At 42.6% G+C, this 25,456-nt stretch overlaps 1 protein-coding gene and 1 non-coding gene across 2 annotated transcripts in view; one reads left to right on the top strand and one right to left on the bottom strand.

Moving 5' to 3' along the window:
- The window catches only part of Lypd6 (LY6/PLAUR domain containing 6), a 127,945-nt gene that overhangs the window by 53,603 nt on the left and 48,886 nt on the right, over positions 1-25,456 (top strand). The gene's annotated exons all lie outside the window — the stretch shown is intronic.
- On the bottom strand, positions 21,005-21,111 carry LOC113831652. The gene has a single exon (XR_003486352.1). It is a non-coding gene; the product is annotated as a U6 spliceosomal RNA (small nuclear RNA).

Below are 25,456 nucleotides of genomic sequence, written 5' to 3'. Positions count from 1 at the left end.
GAACACCCAGTGGGAGATTGTGGTGGGCCACTGGCACTGTTGCCTTTCTGTGTGCCAGTCTGTAACCAGGCAGCAGACAGCTGCAGTGGAGGCCTATGTTCACCGTCTTTTGAGTAGAAACAATAAAGCAAATTAGGAACGTAGAAGCAGTGCTTTCTTTTTTATTATCAGTCTTGGAATATCATCCCAAACATCTTTGTGTCTTGTGAATAAGTCAAAGGTGAAGCCCCCTAGCACCCCGATTTCCAGTGATGATAAAGACTTCAGGAACCCTGCATCATCCCACCCTATCTACATGCTTAGTGTTTTCTAGTTGTTAGGGACTGCGGTGGTTATATATAGGTGTCATGGTCCCTTCATCAACACTGAGATATGCTTTTCTAGAAAGATGGTTCCTTCCTGAGACGAGAGGCTCTTAGTTTCCTTATGAACAAAGGAAGAAAATGTTTCTCTCAAATGATTAGAATCAAGGAAGGAGAGGGGGAAAGAGTAGACAATAGGTTGGGGAAGGAAATATTTTAATGTTTCTAGTTCCATGAGTTATTCCTCTGATACTTTTCTCCCAGGTGAAGTCTTCTAAAGTGGGAGAGTCTTGGTAGAGATCTGGGTAGAAATAAGCAAGCTGACCTCTCATTCCATAGCCTTTCTTACCTTTTCTTTGATGAAAGTAATATCAATTAGTGTAAGCAAATTTCACCAATTTATTCTCTGATTTATTCAGTACATATTCACATGAAGATTCATGGAAAAGTGGCACTGCTGGAGATGTGAAGATAAACAGGACAGATGCAGGTTGGAGCAGCTCCTGGTCTGGTGAAGGGCAGGAGTTGGGCAGTGTTAGGATGTTGTAATCTTGAGAGTGATATTAAACAAGTTGGCTACTCAGTAGGAAAGGACTGGGGAAGAGTTCAAATCCAGGTTGAAGGGTAGGTGTTCATTGACAGTGCACAAGGGACACTTCCAGCAAGACTTCAGGTCAGGCAGTAGTGAACAAGTGAGAGAGGCATAGGGAGCCAGAACTAAGAGCAGTGGAACAAACTGAGCAAGTAACATCTTCATTCATCTTTACACATAGTGTCTTGAAATTGGGCTAATCTGGCACTTGCCTTTGAGCTTTGCAGATGATCTTGGTTCTCTGCTTAGAAGTTTCCATTACTTCGAAATTTTTGAAAGGAAGCATTGAAGGATTTTAGATATTACCTGCCCATATTTTCATTTTGGGATGTGTACTGAGACTATTAAAAATGAACAATTTCATTGTGTGTAAAGACTATTTTTACCCACATAGCCAGGTCTAAAGGATGTTCTTGCTTCTAATAGAATGGAATCTGGGGATTAACAGGGGCCGTGAGAATTCTGTTCTCTTCCTCTTCATGTCATTCTATCTCCAGCTCAGTTTTTTGTTGTTAGTTTTATTCCTTTCTATCTGTCTTAGCAACCTCTTTCTATGAATTGGCCTAATGCTTAGAAGGACATCTTGGGCATTAAGTGGAGACATTGACTTCTTCATTCCAGTATCTTACATGGCAGAAATATAGGGAGGAAGGGCCTTTTTCACTAGCCAGGGTACCAGTGCAAGTGGAGCTCTCTGGATGAATGGCTTTGGATACTCATTTCTGACCCATCTTGTAGTTGAGAAGGTGGACACTTCTTCTAGGGCCAGGCAAAATATCAGTCATTTTACTGGTTTGGTGTACTAACCAATGTAATTGCTTGGGATAAAACTCTTCACTAGCACAGGGCTCTGGAAGCTGCAGAGACAGATGGTGGAAAAACATAGCTACCTTAGTCCACTATGGTACAGAGAATGAGATCAGGGAGAATAAAGATGGGAGAGAAAAGTTGAAGTCTTTTTTTTTCCCCTGAATGTTCCCAAATATTTAAATTTTATTTAGATAATTAAATATATCTCAAAACTTTTTTTCACTCCACCAACCCTGTTTTGCTTTTAACATTGGTCTTCAATTATGGGAAGTAAAGCTTTGAGGGAGTTCCTACAGATATCAAAGCTGGGTTTAGTTGATGCTCTCCAGAGGTCCCAGGTACACCAGGGACCAGCATGCTGAACTGTGCAGAGGAATTCAGAAACATGTGGATTTTGTAAGAAAGTACATAGCTGTTATGAAGCAAAATGCTATCCATACATGTTTTAAGAAAACAAACATATTATGTCAAGGTTAATTCTACTTTCTGCTTTGACTTGAGTCTTTTACCCCTCTTGGGTAGGAATGAACCCTATTCTGCAGTTGGAGGAGTTGAGGAGAGACTGGGAAACATTAGAACCTGTAATCAAGCAAAGCCACATGCTGAAGCCCTTGTGAAAAACCAATTTGTCAGGAGGTCCTATCTAGGAATTAATTAATGCACACAGGATTTTCATAGCTCAGTGGGGGGTGAGGGCATGGGGAAACCGGTGTGGTAGGTGAGAGGGAGAGCTATGTAATTCTGTTTCAATGATTGGTTTGTTTTTAGAAGATGTAAAAGCATGTTCCTTGCATATTCTTGACTTTACTGAAGTTGGAATGCCTTTTCCCCTTGGCTGGGTTGATGTTTATGAACCAGTTTTTTTTTTAAACTGTTTTCAGTAACATTCAAATTAATGGTAATATGACTTACTTTAAAAGAAAGATTAAAATTGTCAACAACTTGGTGAATGTCACCCTTTCTAATATTGGCATATTATTTCACTCCTTCCCTGGAAGGCTAAGGAAAGTTCCAGAAAGTTCCTTGCACAGCAGAATGCTAGTACTGTACTTCACACTTGGTTAAATTTTACAGTGGGCTTTATCAGATCGAAGAGTACAGGATTTAAAGACCAATCATGCTACCATCTCAGGAAAGGAGAGTAATGGAGAGGTTTTAAAAAATTACCCTAAACCTTATATTTTAAAGATTTATGAAATTATAGTCCCTTTGTGACTTTGTGGGAAGCACTTTTCTCAATTTCCACTTGGATAACAGTCACCCTGACCTTTCCTAGGCAAGCTCTTTTGCACAGAAATACTATTCCATTCCTCTTTGCAAGGGCCAGGGCCCGTCACACAGGGAGGAAGAGTCAAGGGTTGAATACCCATAGCCTTCAGACTGATACACCAGTGCTTTTGTTAGTTTATACAAGTCAAGGCACCTGAAGAAATTCAAACTTTGTGACAAAATGTTAAGCTTGTATCCTGCATGGGACTGTCTCCAGGGAGAATGACTCATGACCCTCATTTAGAGGATAACAACCAAATTAGAGAAATATGAAAATTAGGAACAGAGAGGTCAAAATGGCCTTGTTTATTAATGAGCAGCCTGGGGGGAACATGTGTGGGCCAGCTTCTTGGCTTAGAGCAGAACCCAGGGACATTTTCATTACTATGTTTGCATTTGAAGATGGAAATGTTCAGGATTAAGGGTTTTGACCTGTCACTCGAATGGCTTAGTTTGTATGTCTTTATTTCTTTTCTGTAAGGTCTATTGTTCAAGACACAGTGGAGCTCCTGAGCCAGGCTTGGAGTAGGGTAAATGGCTTCATGTTTCTGATTAACCAGTTCCTTCCCAGGCTGCTTGCTGCATCTGTCATGTTTTGGCAGACGACTCCTGTCCCACTTGGAGCTGCAATACAAGCCCTTTGTTATGACTGATAATTATTTTACATTCTATTCTCTGTAGGAGATAGTCAGTCCAGTCCAGGTGTTTCATCTGTAGTTTAGATCCTGAATAGATTTTTTAAGGTGTGTTTATTGATCTTGGAAGATGCTTCAGCCAGTATTAAAACTCTTTTAGCTCCAAGTACCTAATCCCTCACAACACATATTCTCTCTCTCTCTCTCTCTCTCTCTCTCTCTCTCTCTCTCTCTCTCTCTCTCTGTCTCCCTAACCATTTTTAGAAAAGTGTATGTGTGGGAGGGACCCCGATTCCCCCGGAAGATGACCTCCCCCAACACATGGTACAGCCCTGAACTTAAGTGCTTGCTTGGTTCTCCCTGGCTTGAGAATTTAAAATCTGACTGGCCATGGTCTGTCTCCCATTCACCCAGCGGTTCCATGTCACTGCAGAATTGCATATGGCACCTCCTGTTCTTGTTTAATGGCCTAACTTAGAGATAGCTGATTCTCTGGAAAATTTCTTGGAACATGACTGCTTAGAATTATAGCAGTGTCCACTCCTTAGTCATAAGGTCCTGTTCCTATTGTTTGTCCTTTTTGTCAGGATACATACTTGGCAACCTGAAAACCTGTGAGAGCAAAGTCTAGACTTTTCTTAATTTTGGAGTTTATTGATGTCCAGCACAAAATATACAATTCCTTAAGCTATAAAATAGTGTAGATAGATAATTGCATGGGAATATCATTTATAGATGGTAAACAGATTATGACTTCTGTGGCTTATGTAGCCTTTTCTTCAGAGAGATTTGTAAAAATAACAACAAGCTGGGTATAGTGATGTATGTCTTTAACCCCAACACCCAGAAGGCAGCGGCAGGTACGTCTCTGGAATTCAGGGTCAGCTTGGTCACCATAGTGAATTTCAGACCAGTCAGAGCTGTATAGTGTCTCAAAAACAAAAACGAGAGGGGGGGTAGGTATGGGGCTGGGATGTAGCTCACAGATAAAACAGTTGTCTAGCATGTGCCAGGACCTGGCTTTGATCCCCAGTGTGGCAATAATAGAAAACAACCTGTATTATGTATGCTATGCTGGATAATGCTCTTCAGTGTTTACAACAAAGCTGCATGGTGATAGTTAGTACCCTACTTTATAGAGGAAGGAATTCAGACACTTCAGAGGCAGAATCACTGTCATTGTGGGTGTAAAGTCAAAGTTCTGACTTCAAAGCCAGGCTCAGCAGCTGCAAATTCTCAAAGGAGAACTTGGGTGGTTATAATTAGTAACCTGCTGTCTGCAGGAGAAACCCCTCCCAAGCACTCCCTGGAATGTGCATCTATTTGTTTACTGGATAATTGACTCTTGCTATGTGCCAGGTGCCATGAAAGAGTTTGCAGTTTTAAAGGTAAAACTTAGTAGCCCTTACGTTTAGTATTTCAGGCATGGCAGCCACTTGCTCAGTAGCACTGACTATTCTTCAGAATGTCTTTGAACTTCCTCTTATTCTATTCTCTCTTCCTTCTTTCTGACTGTGGAGAGAACATCTTGCCCTGATGGAGACAATGAGCAATAACGCCAACTGTCTTCCAAGTATAGAAGGATCCATATGCAGTTTTGCAATGGCCTTGACTGGATGAATGGGTGACAGAACATGGCCAGTCAGACCTTAAATTCTCAAGCCAGGGAGACCCAATAAGCACTTGAGTCCAGGGTTGCTGCATGTGTGTGTCTTCCTGAGGAAGCAAGGTTCCCCTCACTTTCCAAAAAATGGATAGGCAATGAAGTAACTCATGAAGGATGACGTAGATTACTATGGGTGCTGCCATAAGTGTAGGTTGTTATCATCATTTTCATTGTTGTTATTATTATTGCTGCTGTTGTTGTGGTGTTCCTGGAACTGTGTACTTTTTGCACTGAGGTGAGATTTCAAAAGGATAGTTTAACTATCCTTTACATATACTGGCTCTTCTCAGCTTGTAAAGCATTTTCCATGTGCATTATTTGACCTCATAAGGGGATATATTAAACCTGGTTTCATAGCAGTGACTCATAGGCCATTCAAAGAGGTGTGATGAGCTAGACAAGACCCTGGGTTCCCACTCACTGTGACCTCCCTTCTGCTTACAAAGAGAGATGTTGCTGGAAGAATGGAGCTTTCTGAAAGACATGTATCAACGAGAAGGAAATGTGGTTTAGTATCCCAGTGAAAAACCCTCAGTGGGATGGATGGTTGCATCACCTAGTGCCAGGAAATAGAGCATGGGGATCCATGGAAGGCAGATGTCTTAGTAAGCTCAGGCTGCCATGACAAATGCCACAGACTGGCTGCTCTGAACACAGGGTGCTTATTGTGTTATAGTTTTGGAGGCTGAAACAATGTGCCAACCCATTCTGGTCTCTATGAAGTCTTGCCCCTGGCTTATAGACTGTACTCATGTGACAGGAGGGAGACTCTCTTACTCTGGTATCTGCCCATCTGGAGTGTCTTGTCCTCTTGAACACACCTGTGTCGGTGACCTCTCAGAGTCCCATCTCTAAATGCTGTCTCCCTGGACCTGGGACTTCACCCTGTGAACTGCAGAGGGACAGCACAGTTTAACCTGTAGCGCGCTCTATGGGAGATGAACAGAATATTGGGTAGCATGTGGACATACAAAGAGAGGTGTGGAAAGCACCATTAATATGTTTGTAGAAAGCAATGCTTAGTGGCTCTTTGGATTTGGAGTAAAGAGGGCAGAATTTTTTGAACACTTGACACAGCTTTTCCCTCCATTTCCATGAAATTCAGAGTACTCTAGAGTTCCCTTGAGGGACTGAGAAGCTGTGATCACACTGTCAGGATTATTGTCATTCCCATAAGCAGGATGCTGCAGTACCAAAGTGCCGTGTTATTTGATGCTATTTATTTATTGAGAGCTATACAAAGATGCTGAATAAATATTCTTTTGAAGTTCTTCAGGTTCCAGTTGGACACTATAGGATACTTCTGTGTCAATTACCAGGGTATTGTTTTCTGCAGGTCCATATTACAAACAAGAATTCCTTGCACCTTGGCCCAGGTTGGGGATGGAAAATGCATGTATGGTCTTGCATTCTTTCACTGTAGCCACTTGGCAGTGGAGAAGAGCCTCATGGAAGCCCTTCCTCACTCCCAAAGTTGAAATGATTCAGTGATAGCTACGAGCCCTTTTTCATGGTAATTATAATCAGTCATCTGAATACATTTATGCATCCAGAGTTTTTCTGTTTCACACATAAATAGCTGCCATCAGAAGGGCTTTTGAGGGCTGATTGGGCTGGAAAAAATGCCATTTAGAATGCATTCTGTGTTTTCTAGCCTTTGCAGCAGGATGATGGGTGAAGTCAGTCTGGTCAAAACTAGCAGTGAACCTGTTAATTCAAAGCTCTTAGTTGTGTTGAGGTAACGGTGTCATTTTTAACACACAATTACAGGAGCATACATTTTGAAAAAAATAAAAAGCCTCACAGTTGCTCTTTCAGGGTATTAGAAAATACTAAATAGCCAGTTCATCAAGAATTAAGGCTAAGGGAGTTCGTGTGCATAGAGAGTGGAGAGGGCAGTAGAGCAGCCTCATAAAGAGGGCAAAGGTTTCTTGTGGTTTCCTGCTGCATTAAGGGACCAGGCTGTGGAGGCATGGCTGTCCTCAGGGACTGCCTTATTGGACTTGGTAGCACTTGAGCATCAGAGGTCTGAAGAACAAGAGCAGCTGTATTGTGAGAGAAGATGAGACTAGCTTTCTCCAGCCAACAAGGATTGGTTTTAAAAGGCATTTGAACAGAGTTTTCTAAATTTTGGCATCCATTCAGCTCCTGCGGTTTGAACAGGTGTGGCTGTGTCAGTGTCCTAGTGACTTGCTCTCTCTTGTGGTGGACTTTTACAAATAGTTTATTATTTCATGTGTATGAGTGTTTTGCCTACACACCTGTAAGTAGACCCTGTGCATGCCTGATGTCTACTGAGGTCAAGGGTGTTAGATGCCCTGTAACTGGATGTATAGATGACTGTGAGCTGTCATGTGGGTGCTGGGAATTGAACACAGATCTCCTCTAAGAGCAATAAGTGCTCTTGATCACTGAGCCATCTCTCCAAGTCCCATGGTAGGCTTTTGATATGCATTGGCTGTAATGGGAAGGGCTCAGAGCAAACAGAGGAGGGAGGACAATGCCACAACGAAGCTTGTTGGTGACTTGGGAGGTTTGATGGCCACAAATAACCAAATGCAATCATGAACTGACACTGTCACCTTCTAGCAGGCTGGCGAGCATACTTCAGATCTTTTGTGTGCAGAGTCAGAAGTGGAGGTTTCTGCTGCAGTTAGTATGACTGCAGTGACATCATCCTCTCAGTCCACGCTCTGGAGGAAGTCAGCCTGCACTCTTTATTCCTCTGGATGAAGGGGATTTCAGAGGCCTTCATGCTTGTGTGAGCTTCCCTTCCTTTGCAGCTCAGTTGTACAGTGTCAGGACAGTGTTGTCAACAGGAAAGCTTTAACTTTGTAGAAGAAACAGAAATAATGGCCATCAGTCTGTGTCAGGTACTGTGTTAGGGGCTTCTCTTCCCTGCTTTAAACTTCATGAAGAACAATGTGAAGGATGCTCCCCACACACCAATTTAGCATCCATTCCTAATATATAAGATTTTATATCTAACATAGCTTTTCCTATATATAAGCTAAAAGTCATTTGAAACGCCACACTTCTACCATGACCAGTGACATTTGGATCCTTTCCCCTTTATACACAGACTGGTGTGTAGTATGTACATTTTTTCATCAATTAGATCATGTTGTATGTTGTTGTCAGTGTTCACTGGATATGCGTTTGAATTTTGTTGGCACTATCTTTAGTGATCAAACATCTATGACAATAGATAGACCCAAGAAGCAACTCTGTGCAGCTAGAGCTTAGTGAGCCGGTGAGATTATTGACCTTCCTCACAGGGCATGGGTAACTCACAAGCAGATGCATCACTGACAAGCCATCCCAGCCTGAGGGCTACCGATGCCTGCATCTCTGGAACTCCCTGTCTGCCTTGCAGCCAGTTCCACCGGAGAGCCTCTTCTCCCGAGCAGGAGTTGCTTCCTCTAGAACCTTGGGGAGGGACGTGTGGATATTGTAACCTTTGGAGTTTTGTGAGACCTATGAGTATTCCCTCATTTTTACTGGAGTGAATGTTTCAAGTGAGAGACCAAAGCTACACACCATTCATTCACCGATGAATTGTAAGAATGGCACCAATTTCCATCTTGTGGCTTCTGTTCGATTGTTTGGGGGTGAGGATTACAATTGATTTTTTACGGCTAGGTATTTTCATGTTTAAAGGCTTCAGTTTTCTTCTTATCTTGCATTAAGTTTCATTTAAAATGGATTGCCAGTTTCACCAAATGTCTTTTAGGCCCCGTTGGTATAACCCACTGCTTTCACTCCACGTGTGTGGCTGTCTTGATGATATGAGTGGCCTTGTGGAAACTGCCCACTATAGCGATTCCCTCCCTAACCCCCTCACACCCATTGTTGGTAATATTCATTTGGGTTCTTCTTAGAGCATTTCTAAGTGCTCACATGTGGTCGCGCATCCACTTTCTTTCCTATGCTAACTTCCACAGTTTTCATTTTAAGTTTCAATGGCTCCCCTAAGGTGGTGGGCTGGAAGGGATTTCTCTGCGATTCTATCATCTTGAGCCATTAATTTTAATGCTTTCTATTCTGTATGAGATACATGCAACTCTCTATGACATTATGCGTTTCTGCTCTCCTTTTTAATGATAGAAATTCAACTACATTCCCAACCTCTCTTATAGTAATTGGCCTATTCAATTTCCCACTTTTAAAGTCAGCTATATTAATTTCTATCTGTGGTAATTCATACGGAGAGCTTAGGAACGTCCCTGTCCCCCATCTCCAATCCCTTGTGGTCACCCCCCACACACACACACAACACACACACATGTGCTTTCCAACATCCTCTTTTCCTTCCATTCTTGACTATTATGACAGCACATTTTTGGGTTTATTTCTTACTTCGGGAATCTCTAACTTTTAACTGACATGTTCTTAGTCATGCTATAGTATCCTCTTAATTTATACTAGATTTGCAGTAACAATTCTTACTGCTTTCCTTTCTGTCTCCTTCAATAGTTTGATTTGGAAGTGAGGCTGGCATGCATGGAGAGGGAGGGAACTCCTGAATGGTAGCCACCTCTGGAGATGAACTGCCACAGTGAGTGACATACATACAATAGTCTGGCATGAAATGGCAACTACTAATCCAGCCATGCCTGTGGAGTTCTTATAGCTCCTTCAGTGTTTTTCTCTTGTTCTGCAAGTCAGGTGTCACCTTGTACAGCTGTCAGGAGGCCAGGGTCAGGGTAGAGAAGTCCAGGTGTGAGTCCTTTTCTGTGTCCTGAGCAAGCAGAGTGGATTGTTTTCCTTTGTAGGTAACTTGTTTTGAGAGTGTGATGGCCATGGCTGTCCTGGTTCTCACTGCACAGACCAAGCTGGCCTCGAAACTGTAGTGATTTTTCTACCTGTCTTTCCTGAGTGCTGGGATTACAGACATGAGCCACCACACCTGACAGTGATTTCATTAGAAATCACTCAAGATGTTTCACTAAAATCAGAGGAAAGCTGGTTAAGCCACTTATTAAGGGGCTGTTGGAGGTCATAGAATATATGAGACAAGAAAATAAAGTAGATATTTGAAAACAAAAAGTGCAGTTTCCTTCTGTGCCTGTTGATTTTCTTCCGAAAATCCTTGAGAATCAATTACTAAAGAAGAAATTAACAGTGGAGTGCAGAGTTTTTGCAAAGTGAAGACACTCTCCTCTGTTTTCTTCAGTCATGGTCTCCTTTAATTGCCATTTTCTGTTGTCTGTGTGACTGTGAGATGACACTTCTTTGGTCTGGGACGGTTTGCTCTACTGTCATGAACTTCAGTCTTCTTTCCTGGCTTCATCCCAGAGATTACCCACTAGGGTGTGACGGGGCTGTCAGAGGTTGATTGCCTGTGTGCTGTTTCACTCTGTCTCATAGCCACATAGACTAGTCAAGGCAGTGTTGGCCTCCTGCCACCTGCCACTCTCCTATGCTGCTGTCAGAACCATGACTGAGGACAGCAAGCCTTTATTCTCTCCAGCCCTTACTGCTATCCTGGGCTTGTTACCATTCCAGTGCTCCAGAAGTTGTCCCTGAACTCTGAGGGTGGTAGCAAAGGTAGGGCAATGCCAACATAATGGCCTGGTGCCTGAAGGAAAACTTAGTGACACATTGCTGTGTGGACCGCAGTCACAGTGGGCCCTCTGAAACTTTCATATTCCTTATTACCTTCACATGGATTACCTGGTTCCTAATATTCCTTCTGGGATAAGGAAACAAATAGAATTTGGAAGTCTGCCATCATTTCTTGCTGACTGATTGGGCTAAGATGGCAGATGACTGTTTTGTAACAGAAGGAAAGAGGACAACATCCGAGCTTGGAATTGGAGATGGCATGTACGAAGATGACAAATGGAAGGATACTATATGTGTATGTGTGTGCATGATCATGCATACATACACACACTGATGTGTTCATAGCTCAGTTTTTGTTTTTGCAGGATGAAGAACAAATGTTAAAACAAACCTTTATACATTGGGATTATGCATTCCTATGAAATGGTTTTTGGAGGAAACTATAAATTAAATGGTGCTAGCTATTGTCACAGTGCTTCATTTCAGCTACTCCCTGGTGTTTTGCGACATTGTATAACTTGGGCTGGCCTTGAACCAATGTTCTTCACATCTCAGCCACCAAGTTCTGGCATTACAGGTTGATGCCACCATGTCCAAGCTTATTGGCTTTTGATTAACTATCATATTTAAACTCTGGTCACATAGTTGGCCAGCCTGTTTGCTCCCTGATTATGACAGAATTTCACAAAAACTGTCAGCACAGCCTCAATTTCACATTTTGATAAGAGTAAAGGATTTAGATAATTTGGTTTTGATATTTGGTGTTTGCTCTAAAATTTAGGACTTTCTTCAGCACATGAAAATAAGAGAAATAAGATCGCACTGTCTATGTGTATAAGATAGTTTTCTGTTTGCATACCTTCTCTTGTCAAGGCAGTAACTTAGAATTTACTTTTCTCCACAGTCCAAACTCTGGATTTGGGCCATCCTGGGCAAGTGTGGCAGCTCTAGTAGTACTTCATGTTCCTCATAAAACAGCCACACTTCTGGGTTTATTGTCTTGAGTTTCAAGCACATGAAAGGGTGAAGGATGACCCTTCATCAGGAAAGCAAGAGTTGAATAAGAGATGTCCTCGGGAGCCTGAGAATGGCTTCTACTAATGTTGAATAGGAACTGCCATAGTCACTCCTGAAAGGAATTCTGGAAAGTGGATTTGGGGCCATCACTTGCCCCTTTGGGCAAAAACTTTCAGTGTACAGTGAATGGTGACTAACTTTTGCATATGCAACCTTCAGTCCCTGGTTCAGGGTTTCCATCTTTGTTCCCTGTCTTTGTTCCCACCAACTTTGGCTTTTCTGAAGGGCATTGATGAGTTCATCTCTTCTGTGAGCCCCAGAAGTTAAGTGTGTTCATTCCTTGGACCCAGATGGTATTCTGTAGGCACAAATTCATTCCTTGGGCCCAGATGGTATTCTGTAGGCACAAATTCAGTGACCACTTTACCTGTATCATGTGGAAATCTTTGCTTTACTGAAGTTCTCAGTGAACTCAGCTCTTAGGGTCCCTGTGCTTAATCGTAGTGTCTGATCCAGCACTTAGCATACAATAGAGGCTTAGCTAAATTGTGTTGAACTTTGTCTTTGAAAACTCATTATTTATTGGAACTCAAAGACATTAGAAAGAAGTTAGTCTTTTGTCTGTGGTTTGTATTTGGGTGCAACTGTTAAATACACTTCTTGTTTCCTGTGGCACCAAGTGCCTTTGACAGCTGTGCACTAAGTAGAACGTAGGGAGAAGTGGTCTCAGGTGTGGACTTGAGTACTGTGGCTCAGGTGTGCCTCACCCAGAGAGACTAGACTACAAATGATTCAGTTTGCCGTGAAAGTAACTCTGTCTTCTTCAGAAACAGGATCTGTTTCTGTCCTTGGAGAAGTTGTTCTTTCTTCCCCATGCCAACAGAAAAGACACAAAAACGATTGCAGATTCTCCAAAGGCACCTGGTGTGTGTGTGTGTGTGTGTGTGTGTGTGTGTGTGTGTGTGTGTGTGAGAGAGAGAGAGAGAGAGAGAGAGAGAGGGGGGGATAACTTTCCTAGCTGGTCCTTACCCTGTACCATGTGGACTCCAGGGGAATTAAATTCAGAAAGTCAGTCTTGGTGGCAGGCAATTTTACCCACTGAGCTGGCCCATGATCATTGATTCTTGATTTTGGAAATGAGTTATAATATATTTTGGATGCTGGCAGGAAAGCACTTTGTGGGTAAAATGAGGCTATTGTTAATGAATCAGTATTTTACAAGTTGTATTATGAGCATGTATCTAATCACTGTTGGCTCAGAGGGGTGTAACATGTGTATTAAGAAGGATCATATACATACATGGCCATCTTCAATTTCTTTCTTTAGTTTCTGATTAGATCATAAAGAGAGCATGCTTGACTCCCTAGCATTAGAAATGCATTTACCGGGTTATTGTTCAGTGTTTTCCTGAAATGCCAGTATTCAGGTCTTTAGCAGAACCACTTTATGGAACCCATCTTAACATTCTTATTGCTATGACAAAATACCATGACCAAAAGCAACTTGGGGAAGAAAAGGGTTTTGTTTTTGTTTTTTTTTTGTTTTTTGTTTTTTCATCTTAAACCTCTGAGACCATGAGGGGGCGTGGAAGGAGTCAGAGCAGGGCAAGAACTCCAGGCAAAAACTGAAGCAGAAATCATGGAGGAATGCCACTTACTGGGTTGCTCCTCATAGCTTGCTTGGCCTGCTTTCTTACACAATCCAGGACCACCTCCTCAGGGGTGACACTCACAGTGCCTGTCCTGAGCACTCAAAATCAGTCACTAATCAATCAAATGCCCCACAGGTTTGCCTACAGGCCAGTCTGACAGATTCATTGTTTCAATTGAGGTTCCTTCTTCACAAGAGGACCCTAGTTTGTGCCAAGTTGACCAACAAACAAACCAGTACAGAACCATTACCAGTAATGCAGTGGGATGGGTAGTCTTGGTTTCTAGAGTGTCATATGGTCTCACTGTAGCAGCATCAGCGAGCCTGTCGGAAATGCATAGCTTCTGTCCCCCAACCCCAGACCTCTGGGTCAGAATTTTTGAGAATGGGAATAGCCAACTTTTGTTATAAAGCTTTTTCCTTCAGGGTCAAATTTGAGAACTAATGGCTAGGCTTACAGCCATAAAATCAAGATGTTCCCAGAGTGTCTGACAGAATGTCTCTTAGAATTCAGCACCTGGTAAAAATGTCTCCTTCGATAAACTGGCATAAAATCTTTTTGCAGACAACAAGAATGATAGACCCATCATATTTCCACTTCTCCCATTTCGGCCAGAAACTTGGAACTGTGCTCCTTGCTCAATCACAGTCAGTGCCAGGCCTGGGCCTTTTATTTCTCCTTCCTTTCCATGCATTTTATTTGCTTGTTTTATTTAACAGCCTTACTATGAATCTTTTATTATAGGCCTTCTCAAATCCATTTTGCTAGTAAGTGGATTGGCAGTGTGGGGTGGGATCTAATTTGAAATAAAGTGACTGGCTCACATAGTGATTGGCAGTAGAAGTATTTGACCAAGAAAATAGACTAGATAGTAGGAAAAGCTGGCCTGGAATTAAACATATCCTGAAGAAAACATTTCACATATCTTTGAGTACTTGTCCATGGTGAGGAAATGCAAACGCCATAGACTGATAAGAAATATGCTCGTAGGCTCTATGATGTCTTTCTCCACCCTAATACTGGGCACATTTTAGTCTCTGATTATTTCACTGTATTCAAGGAAATGGATAAACAGAATAAACCAGCCTGCATGTTATCTTTATAGACAAAACAGAAAATGTGGGCAGGGACAGCAATAGGAAAAAAGAGTATTTTTTTCTTCTTCTCTGCTCACTGGTTTCTATAGCTCCATTTCTCTCAGCTCCATTTCTCTCAGCCTACATTACTCTGCCCTGCACATGTGAATTAATTATGGGTGGGGGGTGCTCCTCTGCCTCTTACTTTATTCTCTTTCTCACCTTGTTTCTCTGAGATTTGCACTTTCCATTTGCTCTTGAAACCAGTTAACAGTTAATCTATTCCCTGGCATTAGCACTTCCCCTGGGGATTTACCAATTGATTGGCCTTTTAATCCAGTTGTTAAAATTCTCCCAATACTCACTGACATGAAGCAATTTCAATTTGGATGTTTTAAAGTGCTGGCCAGGGTCATTAGGAATGTGAAGTACACATATCCACTTTGTAGAGCCCAGACATTGCCTGAGAATCGATTTGCTTGGTGAAGGTGGCCTCTGCCAAGTCCACCCTCGTTCTAATCTCAGTCCACACACCACACTCTGAGAACACACTATATGACCTCTGCAGGTCACTGCATATGTGAATTAATTATGGGTGGGGGCTCGCACTGGCCAGTCTCCCATCTTTATGATGGATAGCTGGGTCTTCAGCAAGCTCAGAATCCGTGAAAAATTCCCTAGAAATTGATGGTGGTAGTGGTGGTGGAGGTGGTGATGGTGGTGTGTGTGTGTGTTTCCACTGAAGTAACTAGAAAAGGGACCAAATAGGTGCTGGATTTTTATTTGCTCATACAGGTGCTTGATTAAGAAGCAAGATTGTGCCTTAGATTCTCTTTTCTCTGCTTTGTATGGTAGAGTGTTGTGCTGATAAGAAAGGGTGGTGGGAGAAGCTATGATTTTGAAGGTATTATATTGATGAGTTTATTGTAATATTTGTTAAATGATTGCCACTATTTTTTAAAGATTTGCTTATTTATTTTATGTATATGAGTGCTCTCTCTGCTTGTATGCCTGCATTCAGAAGCGGGCATCAGATCGATTCCATTAGAGATAGTTGTGAGACACCATGTCATTGCTTGGAATTGAACTCAAGCCCTCTGGAAGAGCAGCCAGTGCTCTTAAGCGCAGAGCCATCTTTCCATTCCCTGCCATTATTATTTTTAAATGCTCAGTATACACATTTCTTAAATTCTTATCTACTTTCTATAGTGTGTGTGTGTGTGTGTGTGTGTGTGTGTGTGTGTGTGTCTGTCTGTGTGTGTCTGTGTCTGTGTCTGTGTGTCTGTGTGTGTGTGTGGGTCTGTGTGTAGGGGCATGTGATGGTCAGTGGACAACCTCAGGTACTGTTCAACTGGTGCTGTCTACTTTTTCTTAAGTGTGTCCTTCTCTGGCCTAGATCTCACCAAGTAGGCTAAGCTGACTGTCCACCAAGCCCCAGGGATATGCATGCTTGTCCACCTTCCCAGTGCTGTGATGACAGGCATGCTACTATGCCTGGCTCTTTATGTGGGTTCTGGGCACAAACTCATGTCTTTGTGCTAGCAAGTTAGGTGCTTTCCTGACTAAGAGAGCAGCCTAGTCCGTACATTCTAGAATTTTGAATCCTGGAAACTGACAAGTGATGGTTTACAAGTCTCTTGAAATAGTATTTTTTATTTTGCTTGTGTTATATTTTTGCTTATTTGAAATATTAGAGAAAGCAACATATTTGCTTTTAGTAGAAAATATATTAATGAAATCTACTCAAATAGTATAGAATTGTGCCTTTTTTATTTATCTTTCCTAGTCCATTATTATTTTCCTGGAAGTAAAGGAATAGTTCTTATTCAAATCTAGACTTTTACTATTTTGCACAGCTATGTTAGTGAGAAAGCCAGTGACTCAGTTGCCTTCTTAGTGAGTTGAATGCAGTGTGTAGCAGAATGGGTGTGTGAAACACCCTATGAACTTAAATACTCTGTGACTTCCAGTTGCCCAGCATGTAGCTTATAGTGCCTTCCAAGGGCTTCTGGTTGGGACTGTTGAAGTGTTTTAGAGCCAGCTGTCATATTGGGATGAACAGTCCATGAGTATACTTGGCATGTCACAGGTTGAGTTTCCTTTTAATTTTGAGTGAATGTATAGCATTTAAAATGCAGGAATGGAATATCCCTGTGTTCTCTCTCTCTCTCTCTCTCTCTCTCTCTCTCTCTTCTCTCTCTCTCTCTCTCTCTCTCTCTTTCTCTCTTCCCTCCCTCCCTCCCTCCTTCCCTCCCTCCCTTCAATTTCTGATGTTTATTGAAAACCACAGTAGACCTCTCCTTACTATTCTTCATGGCAGCCATGAGGTGTATTTCCCAGTTACTGTCTGGGTGAACATTGCTCTTGACTTTTCATTATCTAGAGGGAAAGAGGCCTTGTGTTGATGAACACCTGTAGTCCATATGGAACCGTACAACTTGATATGGATGTGGAGGAATCCCATGTTCAGCAAGCAAGCAAATTCCTTGGACTGACCATACATAAAAAGAAATTGGAAAATGTGCCAGTCCAAAGTCCACTGCTTGACTAGCTCAGAAGCCTCAGTCTGAGGAGAGAAGGATGGGAAGGCTTCTCCACAGCAGCATGATAGACATTTCCCCAGGCATGGTTGCAGAAAACTGGCACACAAGTGTTTTGACTGTGGGCATGATGTTAGTGGGGGGATAGGAAATAGAGGCAATGCCCCTGTAGATGGTAGTAGACACGGAGGAGCATGCTGAGATGGGCAGACTGATTAGGATAAACATCTCTGAAAGAGGTGGGATAGAGCTGAGGAAGCTGTCAGACTGCAGTATGAGCCTCGCCCTTGAGAAAGAGGGAAGGAGGCAGAGAAACAGGCAGGAACAGAGTTGGGTTGAAGGATCTGATATTAAACGATAACTGTAAGAGTCCTTACTCCTGCTTGTGTGTGACAGTTGTATAGCTTGGTCTGTTTGTAAGGCTCATAGCTGTGAAATCAGGACCTGTCCCTGTCCCAGCCCTGTCCCAGGCTCTTAGCTGGCTTTTAGGATCCTGTTCCCCATGCTATATTACCTCTCCCAGACTTGATACGGGGCGGGGGTAGGAGGGGTGGGGAGGGGAGCTAGGTCCTGCCTCAACTTGATGCATCATGCTTTGTTCAAGCCCATGGGAGGCCTGCATCTTTTGGAATGGAGACAGATGAGGAGCAGGGTGGGGTAATGGGAGGAAAGGAGGAAGGGGAAACTGGTTGGCATATAAAATAAATGAAAAATGTTAAATAAATAAACAAAGAGTCCTTGAGGCAGTGCTGTCTGTTGGAGGAGACCCATTTCACTCCAGATGGACCTGACATGCTTAGGCAATGAATCAGAGCAGCCTATGGGATATATAGCTTTGGTATCCAAGTGGTGATGTTTTTTTTAAGTACTATGGCTATAGCCATGGGTTCATTTGTTCCCCTTGGATGGAAATCCAAGATGTTCTTTATCCCAGCTGCTGAAGTTCATCCTGTAAGTCCCACATTCACATTTAAGAAACATCACCACATCTGTGTCAGAAGACCACTGCTCTCAGCTGAATGGGACAACCCATCCCTCCCTTTACTACAGTTAACTTTGTGTCTCATGCTGCCAATTCTTTAGCTCACACATCTTTAGTCTTCACTTTGATAGATCTTCCTGGCAGGCCTATCATATCCTTTGCCTGGGCTCTGGAGTCTTAGGGTCATGCCTCTCTTGAGTTACCATTGCTGCACTGGCTGTTAGAAGTTGCATTGGGTTTGTTACATATTCCCACATCGTCTTGGAGTGAAATGGAGCCTCTTCTTGCTACTTTGGGTCAATTATTCCTGCAGTATGTTATTTATTCTTTTAGTCCCTGGGCATAAAGAATTCAGCCTGCTACTGTGGCAATCTATAGCTTGTTCCCTGGAACCCTCATCAGGCCCAGTAGCAAGAATATACATACCTCTTGGGGACTTGCAGCTTCCCAGTGCAGAGTTTCAATGAATAGGAAATGGAACATCCCTTATGTGCCAATGGGAATATCCATAAGAGAAGCAATGCTGACTCTCATGCTCTGGTTTGGGGCCCATGGGTTCTTCCTACTCAGGGCACTGTATTATTTAGATGCCTCACACCTTCTGAAGGACAGTCCTTGATCCTGTCTGAGGTGCTGAAAGCTTTTGAGCCAAGATGTGCAGATGGCTGGTCCAGCATTCTATGATGCCAGCCACCACTGGGCAGTGCACTTTGGAATCCAGAATGAATCACATAGACTTGGTCCTGCATCTTTTTTTCTATGAAGTGGGCCTTGGGCAGATGCTGTGGTGTGCAGGATCTCATGCCTCCTGAGCAAGCAGTTTTCAAGCGGTAGCTATCACTGGCTGAGCCCCACTGGGTTTGGCTATTGAGTTTTGTAAGTAGTATTGGTATCCTACAAGCAAGCATTCTCTTTCACAGGACCCAGGAGCAGAGGCGTGCCAGGAGCTGACTCTCCAATGGGGTACACTTCTTTATCACAGATGGCATGACTGCTCTAGAATCCCAGCGGCCTGTTTGGTGATTCTCCCGGGGCTTGCTTTAAGTTCTCCATTTCCATGTAGTCACGGTAAAGAATTTAATGCTATGCTGCTAAGCAGTCATACCCAAAGGGTGGTTTCCACCTGCAAAACTGCATTAGTAGATCTGTTTAGAGGACTGTAATGTTAAAAGATAGGAACGTTGAGAAAGCAGAGGCTGAGAGGAGCCTAGAAGCCATCACACTGTCTAAGCAAAGGTAAAAGATGAGAGTGAAGTGCTGGCCACAGGAGTGATGAGGAAAGGGCTGTTTGGAGAGGCCTGTGGAAAGTAGCATTGCTAAAATCACCTGTCTTGGGGGAATGCCTGTTTAGCACCATCCTGGGATTTTTGAGATCTGCCAGGTACACTGAAAGAAATCCATCTGCAGCATCTTTTGCTCTTGCATTTTAAAGTGTTCCCAGTGATCAAGCCTCTAAAAGACACTTGAGCTGTGCTGAGCCAAAGATGTTAATGAGTGATGTTTAATCAACTGGCTCTTGAGCTGAACCCTAATATTAATTTTATTGAACCATTTTTTTTTCTTCCAAAAGTTCAGAGCTTGGCTAAGTGAGGTATAGATTGAAGCACAATATCAAATACCTCTTTGATCTGCTGTGTTTCCTCTGTAGCCCTAGAACTTAGAACTGGGCCCAATACTTATTAGACAGAATAAATAATGATAAAGGGAATGCATTCTCTTGACTAATAATGGGTATGGAAGCTCTTTTCTATGGACATTAGCTGCTACTGGTCGATGTGGGATCTGCAATGTCCTAAATAGTCAAAGAGAAACGACCTGTCCACAGTCTTATGGTAAGCAGAGACCAAGTCTATGAAGTATAGGCAGCTCAGGTGTTATTTGATTACACCTGGTTATTTGGCTTCATCAGAGCTCACAGTAAGAAAAGATCAAGTAGTACTCTTTCCCTTCTCTTGATTGCAAGCAGGGACACCAAACATCCTGCATTATACTTACTATCAATAACTGTTTTCCACAATTACAGGGAAAGTGCTAAAAATCTTTAATAGTCTAGCCATACAAATCAGTATCTGGTTATTTACTTTCCTCTCACATTTGAGAAGTCTAAGAAACTGCTAGGAAATAGACCATGTGTTAAAGTAGTAAGGATGCTTCTCAGCATTCATTCAGGCCATAAACATTTGGAACTGTCTGAAATAGATAACAATTAGGGGTTGACATGGGACTTACCTCTTGAAAATGACCTGTAGTTTGATTTATGTAGATAAGATTTGGCACCTAAGCTAACTATGTTAGCCTGAGATCAACTTCCCACATAGAATGAAATACTGCTTCCCTCTGCATCTTTCAACTTTGTTGTGTCCTACCTCCCTGTCTGTCATCATCCTATTGATTTCAGTGACTTGAGAAAGATGTAGAAGCTCAGTAGTAGTTTGGGAAAAACGGGCTAGTAGACTGAGACTCTAGAGCACCAGGTTTCACTGTGCGTTGTCTCCTTCATCCTCCTATTGGTACCCTATTGTATGGGAATCAAGATTCACTAGACTCAGTACAGGTTAAGTGAAGTTTATTCAGGGAGAATGCACTTACACAAGAAGCAGATGGCCACCCCAGGTTCCTGCTCTAAGGATCCACACAGGCCACAAGAGAGTGAGCCACCTGTCAGGATCCCAGAACTAAACTCAATCCCAGTCAGGTCCACATCTGTGACCATGCACAAATGGGTGTGGTTAGCACTCCAAGTGTGGGCGGGATGGGGATCTCACTACAATTCCCCTTTTAGTCTAAAGAAAAAGATTTAGGCTTGATACAAAACTATATACAAAGACAACAAATATCAAGTATGCTCTGGGAGAAGGAAAAGTGAGAACAAACACACTTAAGACCTATTGCCAGAAAAATATGGAATGCTTCACGAATTGGCATGCCATCCTTGGGCAGGGGCTATGCTAATCTTCTGTGTATCGTTCCAATTAGTGTAAGTGCTTTCCTCCTGAATAAACTTCACTTAACCTGTACTGACTCTAGTGAATCTTGATTCCCATGCAATAGTACCCAGTGTTCAGATGCTTTCTCTATACCAATAAGAGATGAATGGCCACTTTTCTCTTGGTGTAGTTTCAGTGCCTCTTCCCAAACTCATGTTAAATTGTAATTGCCACCATGTAGTATTGGGAAGTAAGACCTTAACAAGTGAGTAGATCATGAGGGCTACACTTGTGTCCTCCCTAGTTTTTATGTCAACTTGACACAAGCTAGTGCCATCTGAGAGGAGGGTATCTCAACAGAGAAAATGCCTCCATACTAGCAATCAGGCTATAGGCAAGCCTGGTAGGGCATTTTCTTAATCAAGTGATTGATATAAGAGGACCTAACCCATTGTAAGTGGTACCATCCATGGGTTAATGGCCCTGCATTCTATAAGAAATCTGACTGAACAAGCCATCAAAGAAAGCTAGTAAGCAGCACCCCTCCATGGCCTCTGCTTCAGTTCCTGCCTGCAGGTTCCTGCACTGTTTGAGATCCTGTTATGAATTCCTTCAATAATGAGTAGTGACATGGAACTGTAAGTAAAATAAACCCTTTCTTCCCCAAGTTGCCTTTGGCCTTGGTGTTTCATCACAGCAAAAGAAACTCTAACTAAGACAACCCAATTAGATGGACTGATGTTGTGCCATGAATGTGGCTTGCCTTTTCTTTGTATGTGCTCATTTGCTTTTCCAGTCTCTTCCATGCCATGATGTAATATCAAAGTCCACCTCAGGTGCTATCACCATGCCCTTGGACATCCCAGCTTCCAGAAGGGTGATCTAAATGGTCACTTGCAAATTCCCTGGTCTTTGGTATTTTGTTATATCAACAAGAAGACGTATGCTTACACCCTGGAGTGACACATTCTTATACATCCAAGAAAATCTGGATAGGATGTTGTCCATCCTGCATCCTTACTGATGGAAGACTAAAGTATGCTGTAAGTGCCTTTTGAAGCCAGGGTGCCTCATTCCAGTCTTTGACTCTACGACATTGTAGCTGGATAACATCTAGACCAGCCCTGCTCTCCTTTAGTTTACTCATTTGTTTAACTTAAGGTTAAAAAAATTACCTGGTAAGATAATTGACAGAATCAAATGTATTCATATTTTAGCACAAAATTTTGATGTGAGTCCTTAAATGCTGACCCCTAGATCTCCTTACCCCTTTGACACCAGAAAAAAATTGGTCAAACTTTGAGAAAAGCCCATAGGAGAAGCTGTGTGGTATTTCTGATTTAATTAATGTCTATGTGTGAGCACTTAGCTAAGTAATAGTCATTCTACTTCAGCTTCATCCTAATTGATTCCAAAGTCACAATTTTAAATGACTTCATTCATTTATTATTAATTCAAAGCTCTATTACTGAATACTGTGACCACTGGCCACATGTGGCTTTTAATTTGCACATGTGTCCTTTTAACTTAAACTACCATTAAGTAGAATTAAATTAAACTCCAGTGAACAAATCAATTGCTCAACAGTTGTATGACTAGTAGCTCCCATGGTGACCACGCCTATCATTGAAATAGATAGTTGCTGACTCTGTTGTGGTTGTGGACACAGGCTTACAGCATTTATTACCCCCCACAACCAGGGCCTGTGCACACTCAGGCCACCTGGGTACTTGAGAGCTGTATGCACACTCAGGCCAGCTGGGTACTTGAGAGCACTGTGCACACTCAGGTCAGCTGGGTCCTTGAGAGTTGTGTGCACACTCAGGTCAGCTGGGTCCTTGAGAGCTGTGTGCACACTCAGGCCAGCTGGGTACTTAAGGGTTTTAGAAGTAAACAGTAGAACTTGGAGTGAGTTATATCAAATCCAAGTCCTTTCAGGACCTGTAACCTAGTCCCTTTGCTTCTTTGTTTTAATTCTCTGCATCACACACTATGGCTCAGTTTTTACAAGAGAAAGACCTTGCAGAATCCTGTGTAGCTACATAGATTGTCTGGTACAGTTATTAGAAGTAGGTTGCCCCAATTTTACAGAGTGAGCTCAAGATGACTGCACTGTGACCCTTCCTTCGTTTTGGTGACAATACTGCTGAATGTTCCTTTTCACCCCGCCCCCTCCCCCAGGCCTGCCTTTTCCTTCTGTGAATAACATCAGAGAAAGTTAGGTATGTTGGAAAACTTGGTACTTTCAAGTCACCACCAAGATCTAGCCCTCAGTTACCATTATTCATGGTGGTGGGAAAATAAAAGGCTCTCTGCTTCCTTTATTGGATGGTTTAATAGTCCCTTAATTGAGTGGAACTGGAACTGGGTGCCAGTGCCTGTGAAAGAACAAAGGGCCTTCGGGCTGTTTCCTTTTGCTAATGACTTGAGAAGCACCCTAAAGTTTTCTAAACTTTACTGCAACCAGAACCACTTGGACTTTATACTTCCAGGGGTGACTGCTAATTGCTAAATCTTACCACCAGGGATACATGCACTGTAATCCAGTGTTAGCATGCTGAAATCTTAGAGTCACTCAAGTGATAGCTCATCTCTCTTTCATTCTCCTCACTCCCCTTTCCTTCTCTCTTCTCTATCCTCCCCTTGCCAGAGTTTCACACACTTACCTAACTGTTGCTCCCCACAGGGTTCAGCCCCTGTTTTTCCAGGAAGTGCCACCCAAGTCTCTCTTCTGCTAAAAAAAAAATAAAAGTCAGAAACTGTCAAAATAATGTTCAGTGGTCTCTTTCCTCCAGTAGGGGCGCTATATAATTCTCCAGTCCATTGACTACCAGAAACATTACCTAGTTCCTAGCCTTCCTCCACACCCCATTTCTGAGATACTTTATTTCCTTAAGGGCAGTGTTCCTTACCCTTGAACCAGTTCTTTAGTGTGTGTGTGTGTGTGTGTGTGTGTGTGTGTGTGTGTGTGTGTGTGTGTGTGTGTGTGTGCGCGCGCGCACGCGCGTGTGTTTTGGTGTCCTAGTTTATTCATTTCTAAAGTAGGGTTATAATAAGCCTAGACTATGAAGGTAGTGGGGATTAAAGACATCACTTGCCAGAGTGCTTCACAGTTAACGAGTTGAGTGAAATTACCATTTTCTAAGTAAAATAAAAAATAATGCTGGAACAATGACTTTTCACCTTTCTTAGCCCACTAGTAACTAACTGCTCAATAAACATATCATTTCTATTTCCTTTGTATTTAATTAATCTATTTTATTTGAATGTATTTTTTTCTTATTTTCTAATTTTCATTCAGCTCTAAAACTAGATTTGGGCTTTATGCACTAAGGAGCATGTAGGATTTTCTATTTATGCATAAATAGCACATTGATTAGCATTAATCAGTTAATACCGATGGTTCCAGTCTTTGAGGCCTCTCTCCTCTTAAGGAAAAGGCATTCTCAAATTTGGAAAGTTCTCCTTAGACCTTCCTGAATCTGTCTTATTTCACTTGCCCTGTATTTTTATCCTCAACAAAGGACACTGATTTTAGCCTAGAGCAAGCTAGGAAAGCTGGTAGAAATTGTTCCTGTCTGTGTTGGCATCTTTCCATTGAGCTTGGTACTTCTGCATATCTCTGGGAAACCTGTCACAGCTCGATTCCAGAGTGGAAAGCCAACAGCTCCCCAACAGGGCACTGACACCCATTGATAACCAGGTGCCTTCCTCAATAGCCCAAGGCAACTTTGAGAATTCCATTATCAGGCCTTGACCCAAGTCTGTTCAGTTCCTTACCCCTGTTAATCATAGGAGAGCCATAGGAGCTTTGGGTTGTGATTTCTCCCTTCTGTAGAGGATGAGGCTGAGGCCCCGGGGTGGAGCAGGAAACCTATCCAAGCTTACAAAGCTATAGCAATGTCTAGCTTGGGCTGGGTGGCTTTAGAGCACAGGCTCTTAGACCTGCACTGCTCTGCCTTTCACACACTGTCCATTTTATCCTAGCAATAATCCTAAAATAAGCCCATAGATCACAAGTTATTCCTGGACACCTGACTTCTGGCTGTAAAGGGTAGCTTTGGTGCCCTTCGGGACCTTCTGTCCAGTTCCAGGCAGAGGGAGACAGAGTCTGTCTAGTCTGAGACCACTGGGCCAGCTAATGTGATGGAATGGAGTTTCTCTGTGCTTTCTTAGGCTGGCTGACAGACAAGCTAGCTCAAGCTAGGCCCTCTTGTCTGTTGGCTGAGGAGTCCCAGTACTGTTCCTTCAAGTGGTCCTGGGTGATTTCCCAACAAGCAGTGCAGGAGAATGCATCCAGAGGAGGGCTTTTGTATGCTTGATGGTTTTCTGTGCCCTAGTTCCACTCCCCTGGGTTTGAGAAGGACGCTGTTTGTCAGGACGCCATCATTCCCTCTTGTAAAATTCTGTTTTGTGAAAG

This window comes from Cricetulus griseus, chromosome 6, assembly GCF_003668045.3.
Source record: "Cricetulus griseus strain 17A/GY chromosome 6, alternate assembly CriGri-PICRH-1.0, whole genome shotgun sequence".
In the NCBI taxonomy this organism is placed as follows: Eukaryota; Metazoa; Chordata; class Mammalia; order Rodentia; family Cricetidae; genus Cricetulus; species Cricetulus griseus.
This window is presented reverse-complemented; position numbering and strand designations above follow the sequence as displayed.